The sequence below is a fragment of the Chlamydotis macqueenii genome, chromosome W (genome assembly GCF_036417535.1).
Source record: "Chlamydotis macqueenii isolate bChlMac1 chromosome W, bChlMac1.mat, whole genome shotgun sequence".
Classification (NCBI taxonomy): Eukaryota; Metazoa; Chordata; class Aves; order Otidiformes; family Otididae; genus Chlamydotis; species Chlamydotis macqueenii.
The window spans coordinates 41357425-41370786 of record NC_141592.1 but is presented as its reverse complement, the minus strand read 5'-3'; positions in this window follow the sequence as shown (position 1 = coordinate 41370786).

The following is a 13362-nucleotide window of genomic DNA, read 5'->3' as shown; positions in this document are numbered from 1 at the left end:
CTTAGGGTCTGGCTGTCTGGCTGTCTGGCTGTCTTGGGCTCTGGCTGTCTGGGGCTCTGGCTGTCTAGCTGTCTGGCTATCTTGTGCTCTGTCTGTCTGGCTGTCCTGGGCTCTGGTTATCTGGCTGTCTGGCTGTCTTGGGTTCTGGCTGTCTAGCTGTCTGGCTGTCTTGGGCTCTGGCTGTCTGTCTGGCTGTCCTGGGGTCTGGCTGTTTTGGACTCTGGCTGTCTGGGGCTCTGGCTGTCTGGGGCTTTAAGGCTCTGGCTGTCTGGGGCTCTGGCTGTCTTGGGCTCTGGCTGTCTGGCTGTCTGCCTGTCTTGGGCTCTGTCTGTCTGTCTGTCTTGGGCTTTGCCTGTCTTGGGCTCTGGCTATCTGGCTATCTGGCTGTCTTACTGTCTTGGGCTCTGGCTGGCTGGCTGTCTTGGGCGCTGGCGCTCTGGCTATCTGGCTGTCTGGCTGTCTGGGGTCTGCCTGTCTTGGGCTCTGGCTGTCTGGCTGTCTGGGGCTCTGGCGCTCTGGCTGTCTGGCTGTCTGGGGCTCTGGCTGTCTGGTTGTCTGGGTCTCTGGCTGTCTGGGGCTCTGGCTGTCTGGCTGTCTGGCTGTCTGGGAATCTGGCTGTCTGGCTGTCTGGGGCTGTAGCTGTCTGCGGCTCTGTCTGTCTGCCTGTCTTGGGGTCTGGCTGTCTGGGGCTCTGGCTGTCTGGCTGTCTGGGGCTCTGTCTGTCTGCGGCTCTGTCTCTCTGCCTGTCTTGGGCTTTGGCTGTCTGGGGCTCTGGCTGTCTGGCTGTCTGGGGCTCTGTCTGTCTGGCTGTCTTGCGCTCTGGCTGTCTGGCTGCCTGGGGCTCTGGCGCTCTTGCTGTCTGGCTGTCTGGGGCTCTGGCTGTCTGGTTGTCTGGGTCTCTGGCTGTCTGGGGCTCTGGCTGTCTGGCTGTCTGGCTGTCTGGGAATCTGGCTGTCTGGCTGTCTGGGGCTCTGGCTGTCTGCGGCTCTGTCTGTCTGGCTGTCTGGGGCTCTGGCTGTCTGGGGCTCTGGCTGTCTGGCTGTCTGGGGCTCTGTCTGTCTGCGGCTCTGTCTCTCTGCCTGTCTTGGGCTTTGGCTGTCTGGGGCTCTGGCTGTCTGGCTGTCTGGGGCTCTGTCTGTCTGGCTGTCTTGGGCTCTGGCTGTCTGGCTGTCTGGCTGTCTTGGGCTCTGGCTGTCTGGCTGTCTCGCTGTCTTGGGCTCTGGCTGTCTGGCTGTCTGGGGTCTGCCTGTCTTGGGCTCTGGCTGTCTGGCTGTCTTGGGCTCTGGCTGTCTGGCTGTCTGCCTGTCTTGGGCTCTGGCTGTCTGGCTGTCTTGGGCTCTGGCGCTCTGGCCGTCTGGCTGTCCTGGGCTCTGGCTGTCTGGCTGTCTGGCTGTCTTGGGCTCTGGCGCTCTGGCTGTCATGGGCTCCGGGGCTCTGGCTATCTGGCTGTCTGGCTGTCTTGGGCTCTCTCTGTCAGTCTGGCTGTCCTGGGGTCTGGCTGACTTGGGGTCTGGCTGTCTGGGGCTCCGGCTGTCTTGCTGTCTGGGACTATCGCTGTCTGGGTCTATGGCTGTCTGGGGCTCTGGCTGTCTGGGGCTTTAAGGCTCTGGCTGTCTGGGGCTATGGCTGTCTTGGGCTCTGGCGGTCTGGCTGTCTGGCTGTCTTGCGCTCTGGCTTTCTGGCTGTCTGGGGCTCTGGCTGTCTGGGGCTCTGGCTGTCTGGCTGTCTGGCTGTCTGGCTGTCTAGGGCTCTGGCTGTCTGGCTGTCTGGCTGTCTTGGGCTCTGGCTGTCTGGCTGTCTGGGGTCTGCCTGTCTTGGGCTCTGGCTCTCTGGCTGTCTTGGGCTCTGGTGCTCTGGCTGTCTGGGTGTTTGGGGCTCTGGCTGTCTGGCTGTCTTAGGGTCTGGCTGTCTGGCTGTCTGGCTGTCTTTGGCTGTGGCTGTCTGGTTGTCTTGGGCTATGGCTGTCTGGGGCTCTGGCTGTCTAGCTGTCTGGCTATCTTGTGCTCTGTCTGTCTGGCTGTCCTGGGCTCTGGTTATCTGGCTGTCTGGCTGTCTTGGGTTCTGGCTGTCTAGCTGTCTGGCTGTCTTGGGCTCTGGCTGTCTGTCTGGCTGTCCTGGGGTCTGGCTGTTTTGGACTCTGGCTGTCTGGGGCTCTGGCTGTCTGGGGCTTTAAGGCTCTGGCTGTCTGGGGCTCTGGCTGTCTTGGGCTCTGGCTGTCTGGCTGTCTGCCTGTCTTGGGCTCTGTCTGTCTGTCTGTCTTGGGCTTTGCCTGTCTTGGGCTCTGGCTATCTGGCTATCTGGCTGTCTTACTGTCTTGGGCTCTGGCTGGCTGGCTGTCTTGGGCGCTGGCGCTCTGGCTATCTGGCTGTCTGGCTGTCTGGGGTCTGCCTGTCTTGGGCTCTGGCTGTCTGGCTGTCTGGGGCTCTGGCGCTCTGGCTGTCTGGCTGTCTGGGGCTCTGGCTGTCTGGTTGTCTGGGTCTCTGGCTGTCTGGGTGTTTGGGGCTCTGGCTGTCTGCGGCTCTGTCTGTCTGCCTGTCTTGGGCTCTGGCTGTCTGGGGCTCTGGCTGTCTGGCTGTCTGGGGCTCTGGCTGTCTGCGGCTCTGTCTGTCTGCCTGTCTTGGGCTCTGGCTGTCTGGGGCTCTGGCTGTCTGGCTGTCTGGGGCTCTGTCTGTCTGCGGCTCTGTCTCTCTGGCTGTCTGGGACTATGGCTGTCTGGGGCTCTGGCTGTCTGGCTGTCTTGGGCTCTGGCTCTCTGGCTGTCTGGGGCTCTGGCTGTCTGGGGCTCTGGCTGTCTGGCTGTCTGGGACTATGGCTGTCTGGGGCTCTGGCTGTCTTGCGGTCTGGGGCTCTGGCTGTCTGGCTGTCTGCGGTTCTGGGGCTCTGGCGCTCTGGCTGTCTTAGGGTCTGGCTGTCTGGCTGTCTGGCTGTCTTGGGCTCTGGCTGTCTGATTGTTGTGGGCTATGGCTGTCTGGGGCTCTGGCTGTCTGGCTTTCTTGGGCTTTGGATGTCTGGCTGTCTGGCTGTCTTGGGCTCTGGCTGTCTGGCTGTTTGGGGCTCTGGCTGTCTGGCTGTATGGCTGTCTGGTTGTCTAGGGATCTGGCTGTCCGGCTGTCTCGCTGTCTTGGGCTCTGGCTGTCTGGCTGTCTGGGGTCTGCCTGTCTTGGGCTCTGGCTGTCTCGCTGTATTGGGCTCTGGCGCTCTGGCTGTCTGCCTGTCTGGAGCTCTGGCTGTCTGGCTGTCTTGGGCTCTGGCGCTCTGGCTGTCTGGCTGCCTAGGGCTCTGGCTGTCTTGGGCTCTGGCGCTCTGGCTGTCGTGGGCTCCGGGGCTCTGGCTATCTGGCTGTCTGGCTGTCTTGGGCTCTGGCTGTCTGGGGCTCTGTCTGTCTGGCTGTCTTGGGCTCTGGCTGTCTGGCTGTCCGGGGCTCTGTCTGTCTGGCTGTCTGGCTGTCTTGGGCCCTGGCTGTCTAGCTGTCTGGCTGTCTTGGGCTCTGGCTGTCTGTGTGGCTGTCCTGGCGTCTGGCTGTCTTGGACTCTGGCTGTCTGGGGCTCTGGCTGTCTGGGGCTCTGGCTGTCTGGGGCTTTAAGGCTCTGGCTGTCTGGGGCTCTGGCTGTCTTGGGCTCTGGCCGTCTGGCTGTCTGGCTGTCTTACGCTCTGGCTTTCTGGCTGTCTGGGGCTCTGGCTGTCTGGCTGTCTGGCTGTCTAGGGCTCTGCTTGTCTGGCTGTCTGGCTGTCTTGCGCTGTGGCTGTCTGGCTGTCTGGGGCTCTGGCGCTCTGGCTGTCTGGCTGTCTGCTTATCTGGCTGTCTGGTTGTCTGGGTCTCTGGCTGTGTGGGGCTCTGGCTGTCTGGCTGTCTGGCTGTCTGGGGATATGGCTGTCTGGCTGTCTGGGGCTCTGGCTGTCTGCGGCTCTGTCTGTCTGCCTGTCTTGGGCTCTGGCTGTCTGGGGCTCTGGCTGTCTGGCTGTCTGGGGCTCTGTCTGTCTGCGGCTCTGTCTCTCTGCCTGTCTTGGGCTTTGGCTGTCTGGGGCTCTGGCTGTCTGGGGCTCTGTCTGTCTGGCTGTCTTGGGCTTTGGATGTCTGGCTGTCTGGATATCTATGGCTCTGGCTGTCTGGCTGTCTGGGGATCTGGCTGTCTGGCTGTGTGGCTGTCTAGGGCTCTGGCTGTCTGGCTGTCTCGCTGTCTTGGGCTCTGGCTGTCTGGCTGTCTGGGGTCTGCCTGTCTTGGGCTCTGGCTGTCTGGCTGTCTTGGGCTCTGGCTGTCTGGCTGTCTGCCTGTCTTGGGCTCTGGCTGTCTGGCTGTCTTGGGCTCTGGGGCTCTGGCTGTCTGGCTGTCCTGGGGTCTGGCTGTCTGGCTGTCTGGCTGTCTGGGAATCTGGCTGTCTGGCTGTCTTGGGCTTTGGATGTCTGGCTGTCTGGCTGTCTAGGGCTCTGGCTGTCTGGCTGTTTGGGGCTCTGGCTGTCTGGCTGTATGGCTGTCTGGTTGTCTAGGGATCTGGCTGTCTGGCTGTCTCGCTGTATTGGGCTCTGGCTGTCTGGCTGTCTGCCTGTCTTGAGCTCTGGCTGTCTGGCTGTCTTGGGCTCTGGCTGTCTTAGGCTCTGGCTGTCTGGCTGTCTGGCTTTCTGGGACTCTGGCTATCTGGCTGTCTGGCTGTCTGGGACTCTGGCTGTCTGGCTGTCTTGGGCTCTGGATGTCTGGCTGTCTGGCTGTCTGGGGCTCTGGCTGTCTGGCTGTCCTGGGCTCTGGCTGTCTTGGGCTCTGGCTGTCTTGCGGTCTGGGGCTCTGGCTGTCTGGCTGTCTGGCTGTCTGGGGATCTGGCTGTCTGGCTGTCTTGGGCTTTGGATGTCTGGCTGTCTGGCTGTCTAGGGCTCTGGCTGTCTGGCTGTTTGGGGCTCTGGCTGTCTGGCTGTATGGCTGTCTGGTTGTCTAGGGATCTGGCTGTCTGGCTGTCTCGCTGTATTGGGCTCTGGCTGTCTGGCTGTCTGCCTGTCTTGAGCTCTGCCTGTCTGGCTGTTTGGGGCTCTGGCTGTCTGGCTGTATGGCTGTCTGGTTGTCTAGGGATCTGGCTGTCTAGCTGTCTCGCTGTCTTGGGCTCTGGCTGTCTGGCTGTCTGGGGTCTGCCTGTCTTGGGCTCTGGCTGTCTCGCTGTATTGGGCTCTGGCGCTCTGGCTGTCTGCCTGTCTTGGGCTCTGGCTGTCTGGGGCTTTAAGGCTCTGGCTGTCTGTGGCTCTGGCTGTCTTGGGCTCTGGCGGTCTGGCTGTCTGGGTCTCTGGCTGTCTGAGGCTCTGGCTGTCTGGCTGTCTGGGACTATCGCTGTCTGGGGCTCTGGCTGTCTGGCTGTCTGGGGCTCTGGCTGTCTGGCTGTCTGCGGCTCTTGGGCTCTGGCTGTCTGCCTGTCTTGGGCTCTGGCTGTCTGGCTGTCTTGGGCTCTGGCGCTCTTGCTTTCTGGCTGTCTTGTGCTCTCGCTGTCTGGCTGTCTTGGGCTATGGCTGTCTGGCTGTCTGGGGCTCTGGCTGTCTGGCTGTCTGGGGTCTGCAACCCTGGCTGTCTGGCTGTCTGGCTGTCTTGTGCTCTGGCTGTCTTGGGCTCTGGCTGTCTGGCTGTCTGGGGCTCTGGCTGTCTGGCTGTCTGCGGCTCTGGGGCTCTGGCTGTCTGGCTGTCTTAGGGTCTGGCTGTCTAGCTGTCTGGCTGTCTTGTGCTCTGTCTGTCTGGTTGTCCTGGGCTCTGGTTATCTGGCTGTCTGGCTGTCTTGGGTTCTGGCTGTCTAGCTGTCTGGCTGTCTTGGGCTCTGGGTGTCTGTCTGGCTGTCCTGGGGTCTGCCTGTCTTGGACTCTGGCTGTCTGGGGCTCTGGCTGTCGGCTGTCTGGGGCTCTGGCTGTCGGCTGTCTGGGGCTCTGGCTGTCTGGCTGTCTGCGGTTCTGGGGCTCTGGCGCTCTGGCTTTCTTAGTCTCTGGCTGTCTTGGACTCTGGCTGTCTAGCTGTCTGGCTGTCTTGGGCTCTGGCTGTCTGTGTGGCTGTCCTGGCGTCTGGCTGTCTTGGACTCTGGCTGTCTGGGGCTCTGGCTGTCTGGGGCTTTAAGGCTCTGGCTGTCTGGGGCTCTGGCTGTCTTGGGCTCTGGCCGTCTGGCTGTCTGGCTGTCTTACGCTCTGGCTGTCTGGCTATCTAGGGCTCTGGTTGTCTAGCTGTCTGGCTGTCTTGCGCTCTGGCTGTCTGGCTGTCTGGGGCTCTGGCGCTCTGGCTGTCTGGCTGTCTGGGGCTCTGGCTGTCTGGTTGTCTGGGTCTCTGGCTGTCTGGGGCTCTGGCTGTCTGGCTGTCTGGCTGTCTGGGAATCTGGCTGTCTGGCTATCTGGGGCTCTAGCTGTCTGCGGCTCTGTCTGTCTGCCTGTCTTGGGCTCTGGCTGTCTGGGGCTCTGGCTGTCTGGCTGTCTGGGGCTCTGTCTGTCTGCGGCTCTGTCTCTCTGCCTGTCTTGGGCTTTGGCTGTCTGGGGCTCTGGCTGTCTGGCTGTCTGGGGCTCTGTCTGTCTGGCTGTCTTGCGCTCTGGCTGTCTGGCTGCCTGGGGCTCTGGCGCTCTTGCTGTCTGGCTGTCTGGGGCTCTGGCTGTCTGGCTGTCTGGGGCTCTGGCTGTCTGGGGCTCTGGCTGTCTGGCTGTCTGGCTGTCTGGGAATCTGGCTGTCTGGCTGTCTGGGGCTCTGGCTGTCTGCGGCTCTGTCTGTCTGCCTGTCTTGGGCTCTGGCTGTCTGGGGCTCTGGCTGTCTGGCTGTCTGGGGCTCTGTCTGTCTGCGGCTCTGTCTCTCTGCCTGTCTTGGGCTTTGGCTGTCTGGGGCTCTGGCTGTCTGGCTGTCTGGGGCTCTGTCTGTCTGGCTGTCTTGGGCTTTGGATGTCTGGCTGTCTGGATGTCTGGGGCTCTGGCTGTCTGGCTGTCTTGGGCTCTGGCTGTCTGGCTGTCTGGCTGTCTAGGGCTCTGGCTGTCTGGCTGTCTCGCTGTCTTGGGCTCTGGCTGTCTGGCTGTCTGGGGTCTGCCTGTCTTGGGCTCTGGCTGTCTGGCTGTCTTGGGCTCTGGCTGTCTGGCTGTCTGCCTGTCTTGGGCTCTGGCTGTCTGGCTGTCTTGGGCTCTGGCGCTCTGGCCGTCTGGCTGTCCTGGGCTCTGGCTGTCTGGCTGTCTGGCTGTCTTGGGCTCTGGCGCTCTGGCTGTCATGGGCTCCGGGGCTCTGGCTATCTGGCTGTCTGGCTGTCTTGGGCTCTCTCTGTCAGTCTGGCTGTCCTGGGGTCTGGCTGACTTGGGGTCTGGCTGTCTGGGGCTCCGGCTGTCTTGCTGTCTGGGACTATCGCTGTCTGGGTCTATGGCTGTCTGGGGCTCTGGCTGTCTGGGGCTTTAAGGCTCTGGCTGTCTGGGGCTCTGGCTGTCTTGGGCTCTGGCGGTCTGGCTGTCTGGCTGTCTTGCGCTCTGGCTTTCTGGCTGTCTGGGGCTCTGGCTGTCTGGCTGTCTGGCTGTCTGGCTGTCTAGGGCTCTGGCTGTCTGGCTGTCTGGCTGTCTTGGGCTCTGGCTGTCTGGCTGTCTGGGGTCTGCCTGTCTTGGGCTCTGGCTCTCTGGCTGTCTTGGGCTCTGGTGCTCTGGCTGTCTGGGTGTTTGGGGCTCTGGCTGTCTGGCTGTCTTAGGGTCTGGCTGTCTGGCTGTCTGGCTGTCTTTGGCTGTGGCTGTCTGGTTGTCTTGGGCTATGGCTGTCTGGGGCTCTGGCTGTCTAGCTGTCTGGCTATCTTGTGCTCTGTCTGTCTGGCTGTCCTGGGCTCTGGTTATCTGGCTGTCTGACTGTCTTGGGTTCTGGCTGTCTAGCTGTCTGGCTGTCTTGGGCTCTGGCTGTCTGTCTGGCTGTCCTGCGGTCTGGCTGTTTTGGACTCTGGCTGTCTGGGGCTCTGGCTGTCTGGGGCTTTAAGGCTCTGGCTGTCTGGGGCTCTGGCTGTCTTGGGCTCTGGCTGTCTGGCTGTCTGGCTGTCTTGGGCTCTGTCTGTCTGTCTGTCTTGGGCTTTGCCTGTCTTGGGCTCTGGCTATCTGGCTATCTGGCTGTCTTACTGTCTTGGGCTCTGGCTGGCTGGCTGTCTTGGGCGCTGGCGCTCTGGCTATCTGGCTGTCTGGCTGTCTGGGGTCTGCCTGTCTTGGGCTCTGGCTGTCTGGCTGTCTGGGGCTCTGGCGCTCTGGCTGTCTGGCTGTCTGGGGCTCTGGCTGTCTGGTTGTCTGGGTCTCTGGCTGTCTGGGGCTCTGGCTGTCTGGCTGTCTGGCTGTCTGGGAATCTGGCTGTCTGGCTGTCTGGGGCTGTAGCTGTCTGCGGCTCTGTCTGTCTGCCTGTCTTGGGCTCTGGCTGTCTGGGGCACTGGCTGTCTGGCTGTCTGGGGCTCTGTCTGTCTGCGGCTCTGTCTCTCTGCCTGTCTTGGGCTTTGGCTGTCTGGGGCTCTGGCTGTCTGGCTGTCTGGGGCTCTGTCTGTCTGGCTGTCTTGCGCTCTGGCTGTCTGGCTGCCTGGGGCTCTGGCGCTCTTGCTGTCTGGCTGTCTGGGGCTCTGGCTGTCTGGTTGTCTGGGTCTCTGGCTGTCTGGGGCTCTGGCTGTCTGGCTGTCTGGCTGTCTGGGAATCTGGCTGTCTGGCTGTCTGGGGCTCTGGCTGTCTGCGGCTCTGTCTGTCTGCCTGTCTTGGGCTCTGGCTGTCTGGGGCTCTGGCTGTCTGGCTGTCTGGGGCTCTGTCTGTCTGCGGCTCTGTCTCTCTGCCTGTCTTCGGCTTTGGCTGTCTGGGGCTCTGGCTGTCTGGCTGTCTGGGGCTCTGTCTGTCTGGCTGTCTTGGGCTTTGGATGTCTGGCTGTCTGGATGTCTGGGGCTCTGGCTGTCTGGCTGTCTTGGGCTCTGGCTGTCTGGCTGTCTGGCTGTCTTGGGCTCTGGCTGTCTGGCTGTCTCGCTGTCTTGGGCTCTGGCTGTCTGGCTGTCTGGGGTCTGCCTGTCTTGGGCTCTGGCTGTCTGGCTGTCTTGGGCTCTGGCTGTCTGGCTGTCTGCCTGTCTTGGGCTCTGGCTGTCTGGCTGTCTTGGGCTCTGGCGCTCTGGCCGTCTGGCTGTCCTGGGCTCTGGCTGTCTGGCTGTCTGGCTGTCTTGGGCTCTGGCGCTCTGGCTGTCATGGGCTCCGGGGCTCTGGCTATCTGGCTGTCTGGCTGTCTTGGGCTCTCTCTGTCAGTCTGGCTGTCCTGGGGTCTGGCTGACTTGGGGTCTGGCTGTCTGGGGCTCCGGCTGTCTTGCTGTCTGGGACTATCGCTGTCTGGGTCTATGGCTGTCTGGGGCTCTGGCTGTCTGGGGCTTTAAGGCTCTGGCTGTCTGGGGCTATGGCTGTCTTGGGCTCTGGCGGTCTGGCTGTCTGGCTGTCTTGCGCTCTGGCTTTCTGGCTGTCTGGGGCTCTGGCTGTCTGGCTGTCTGGCTGTCTGGCTGTCTAGGGCTCTGGCTGTCTGGCTGTCTGGCTGTCTTGGGCTCTGGCTGTCTGGCTGTCTGGGGTCTGCCTGTCTTGGGCTCTGGCTCTCTGGCTGTCTTGGGCTCTGGTGCTCTGGCTGTCTGGGTGTTTGGGGCTCTGGCTGTCTGGCTGTCTTAGGGTCTGGCTGTCTGGCTGTCTGGCTGTCTTTGGCTGTGGCTGTCTGGTTGTCTTGGGCTATGGCTGTCTGGGGCTCTGGCTGTCTAGCTGTCTGGCTATCTTGTGCTCTGTCTGTCTGGCTGTCCTGGGCTCTGGTTATCTGGCTGTCTGGCTGTCTTGGGTTCTGGCTGTCTAGCTGTCTGGGTGTCTTGGGCTCTGGCTGTCTGTCTGGCTGTCCTGGGGTCTGGCTGTTTTGGACTCTGGCTGTCTGGGGCTCTGGCTGTCTGGGGCTTTAAGGCTCTGGCTGTCTGGGGCTCTGGCTGTCTTGGGCTCTGGCTGTCTGGCTGTCTGCCTGTCTTGGGCTCTGTCTGTCTGGCTGTCTTGGGCTTTGCCTGTCTTGGGCTCTGGCTATCTGGCTATCTGGCTGTCTTACTGTCTTGGGCTCTGGCTGGCTGGCTGTCTTGGGCGCTGGCGCTCTGGCTATCTGGCTGTCTGGCTGTCTGGGGTCTGCCTGTCTTGGGCTCTGGCTGTCTGGCTGTCTGGGGCTCTGGCGCTCTGGCTGTCTGGCTGTCTGGGGCTCTGGCTGTCTGGTTGTCTGGGTCTCTGGCTGTCTGGGTGTTTGGGGCTCTGGCTGTCTGGTTGTCTGCGTCTCTGGCTGTCTGAGGCTCTGGCTGTCTGGCTGTCTGGCTGTCTGGGGATCTGGCTGTCTGGCTGTCTGGGGCTCTGGCTGTCTGCGGCTCTGTCTGTCTGCCTGTCTTGGGCTCTGGCTGTCTGGGGCTCTGGCTGTCTGGCTGTCTGGGGCTCTGTCTGTCTGCGGCTCTGTCTCTCTGGCTGTCTTGGGATTTGGCTGTCTGGGGCTCTGGCTGTCTGGCTGTCTGGCTGTCTGGGACTATGGCTGTCTGGGGCTCTGGCTGTCTGGCTGTCTTGGGCTCTGGCTCTCTGGCTGTCTGGGGCTCTGGCTGTCTGGGGCTCTGGCTGTCTGGCTGTCCTGGGCTCTGGCTGTCTTGGGCTCTGGCTGTCTTGCGGTCTGGGGCTCTGGCTGTCTGGCTGTCTGGCTGTCTGGGGATCTGGCTGTCTGGCTGTCTTGGGCTTTGGATGTCTGGCTGTCTGGCTGTCTAGGGCTCTGGCTGTCTGGCTGTTTGGGGCTCTGGCTGTCTGGCTGTATGGCTGTCTGGTTGTCTAGGGATCTGGCTGTCTGGCTGTCTCGCTGTATTGGGCTCTGGCTGTCTGGCTGTCTGCCTGTCTTGAGCTCTGCCTGTCTGGCTGTTTGGGGCTCTGGCTGTCTGGCTGTATGGCTGTCTGGTTGTCTAGGGATCTGGCTGTCTGGCTGTCTGGCTGTATTGGGCTCTGGCTGTCTGGCTGTCTGCCTGTCTTGAGCTCTGGCTGTCTGGCTGTCTTGGGCTCTGGCTGTCTTAGGCTCTGTCTGTCTGGCTGTCTGGCTTTCTGGGACTCTGGCTGTCTGGCTGTCTTGGGCTCTGGATGTCTGGCTGTCTGGCTGTCTGGCTGTCTTGGGCTCTGGCTGTCTTGCGGTCTGGGGCTCTGGCTGTCTGGCTGTCTGGCTATCTTGGGCTTTAGCTGTCTGGCGGTCTGGCTGTCTGGCTGTGTTGCGCTCTGGCGGTCTGGCTGTCTTGTGCTCTGTGTATCTGGCTGTCTGCCTGTCTTGGGCTCTCTCTGTCTGGCTGTCTTGGGCTTTGCCTGTCTTGGGCTCTGGCTGGCTGGCTGTCTTGGGCGCTGGCGCTCTGGCTATCTGGCTGTCTGGCTGTCTGGGGCTCTGGCTCTCTGGGGCTCTGGCTGTCTGGCTGTCTGGGGCTCTGTCTGCTTCGCTGTCTTGGGCTTTGGATGTCTGGCTGTCTGGCTGTCTTGGGCTCTGGCTGTCTGGCTGTCTGGGGCTCTGGCTGTCTGGCTGTCTGGATGTCTTGGGCTCTGCCTGTCTTGGCCTCTGGCTGTCTGGCTATCTTGGGCTTTAGCTGTCTGGCTGTCTGGCTGTCTTCGGCTTTGCCTATTTTGGTCTCTGGCTGTCTGGCTGTCTGGCTGTCTTGACCTCTTGCTGTCTGTCTGGCTGTCTTGGGCTCTGGCTGTCTTGGGCTCTGGTGTCTGGTTGTCTGGGTCTCTGACTGTCTGAGGCTCTGGCTGTCTGGCTGTCTGGCTGTCTGGGGATCTGGCTGTCTGGCTGTCTGGGGCTCTGGCTGTCTGGGGCTCTGGCTGTCTGGCTATCTGGGACTATGGCTGTCTGGCTGTCTGGCTGTCTTGGTTTCTGGCTGTCTAGCTGTCTGGCTGTCTTGGGCTCTGGCGGTCTGTCTGGCTGTCCTGGGGTCTGGCTGTCTTGGACTCTGGCTGTCTGGGGCTCTGGCTGTCTGGGGCTTTAAGGCTCTGGCTGTCTGGGGCTCTGGCTCTCTTGGGCTCTGGCTGTCTGGCTGTCTTGGGCTCTGGCTGTCTGGCTGTCTGCCTGTCTTGGGCTCTCTCTGTCTGGCTGTCTTGGGCTTTGCCTGTCTTGGGCTCTGGCTGTCTGGCTATCTGGCTGTCTTACTGTCTTGGGCTCTGGCTGGCTGGCTGTCTTGGGGGCTGGCGCTCTGGCTATCTGGCTGTCTGGCTGTCTGGGGCTCTGGCTCTCTGGGGCTCTGGCTGTCTGGCTGTCTGGGGCTCTGTCTGTCTGGCTGTCTTAGGCTTTGGATGTCTGGCTGTCTGGCTGTCTTGGGCTCTGCCTGTCTGGCTGTCTGGGGTCTGCTTGTCTTGGGCTCTGGCTGTCTGGCTGTCTGGGGCTCTGGCGCTCTGGCTGTCTGGCTGTCTTGGGCTCTGGCTGTCTTGGGCTCTGGCTGTCTTAGGCTCTGGCTGTCTGGCTGTCTGGCTGTCTGGGACTCTGGCTATCTGGCTTTCTGGCTGTCTTGGGCTCTGGCTGTCTGGCTGTCTTGTGCTCTGGCTGTCTTGGGCTCTGGATGTCTGGCTGTCTGGCTGTCTGGCTGTCTGGGGCTCTGGCTGTCTGGGGCTCTGGCTGTCTGGGGCTTTAAGGCTCTGGCTGTCTGGGGCTCTGGCTGTCTTGGGTTCTGGCGGTCTGGCTGTCTGGCTGTGTTGCGCTCTGGCGGTCTGGCTGTCTTGGGCTCTGGCTATCTGGCTGTCTACCTGTCTTGGGCTCTCTCTGTCTAACTGTCTTGGGCTTTGCCTGTCTTGGGCTTTGGCTGTCTGGCTATCTGGCTGTCTTACTGTCTTGGGCTCTGGCTGGCTGGCTGTCTTGGGCGCTGGCGCTCTGGCTATCTGGCTGTCTGGCTGTCTGGGGCTCTGGCTCTCTGGGGCTCTGGCTGTCTGGCTGTCTGGGGCTCTGGCTGTCTGGCTGTCTGGATGTCTTGGGCTCTGGCTGTCTGGATGTCTTGAGCTCTGGCTGTCTTGGGCTCTGGCTGTCTGGCTGTCTGGCTGTCTGGGGCTCTGGCTGTCTGCGGCTCTGTCTCTCTGGCTGTCTTGGGATTTGGCTGTCTGGGGCTCTGGCTGTCTGGCTGTCTGGCTGTCTGGGACTATGGCTGTCTGGGGCTCTGGCTGTCTGGCTGTCTTGGGCTCTGGCTCTCTGGCTGTCTGGGGCTCTGGCTGTCTGGGGCTCTGGCTGTCTGGCTGTCCTGGGCTCTGGCTGTCTTGGGCTCTGGCTGTCTTGCGGTCTGGGGCTCTGGCTGTCTGGCTGTCTGGCTGTCTGGGGATCTGGCTGTCTGGCTGTCTTGGGCTTTGGATGTCTGGCTGTCTGGCTGTCTAGGGCTCTGGCTGTCTGGCTGTTTGGGGCTCTGGCTGTCTGG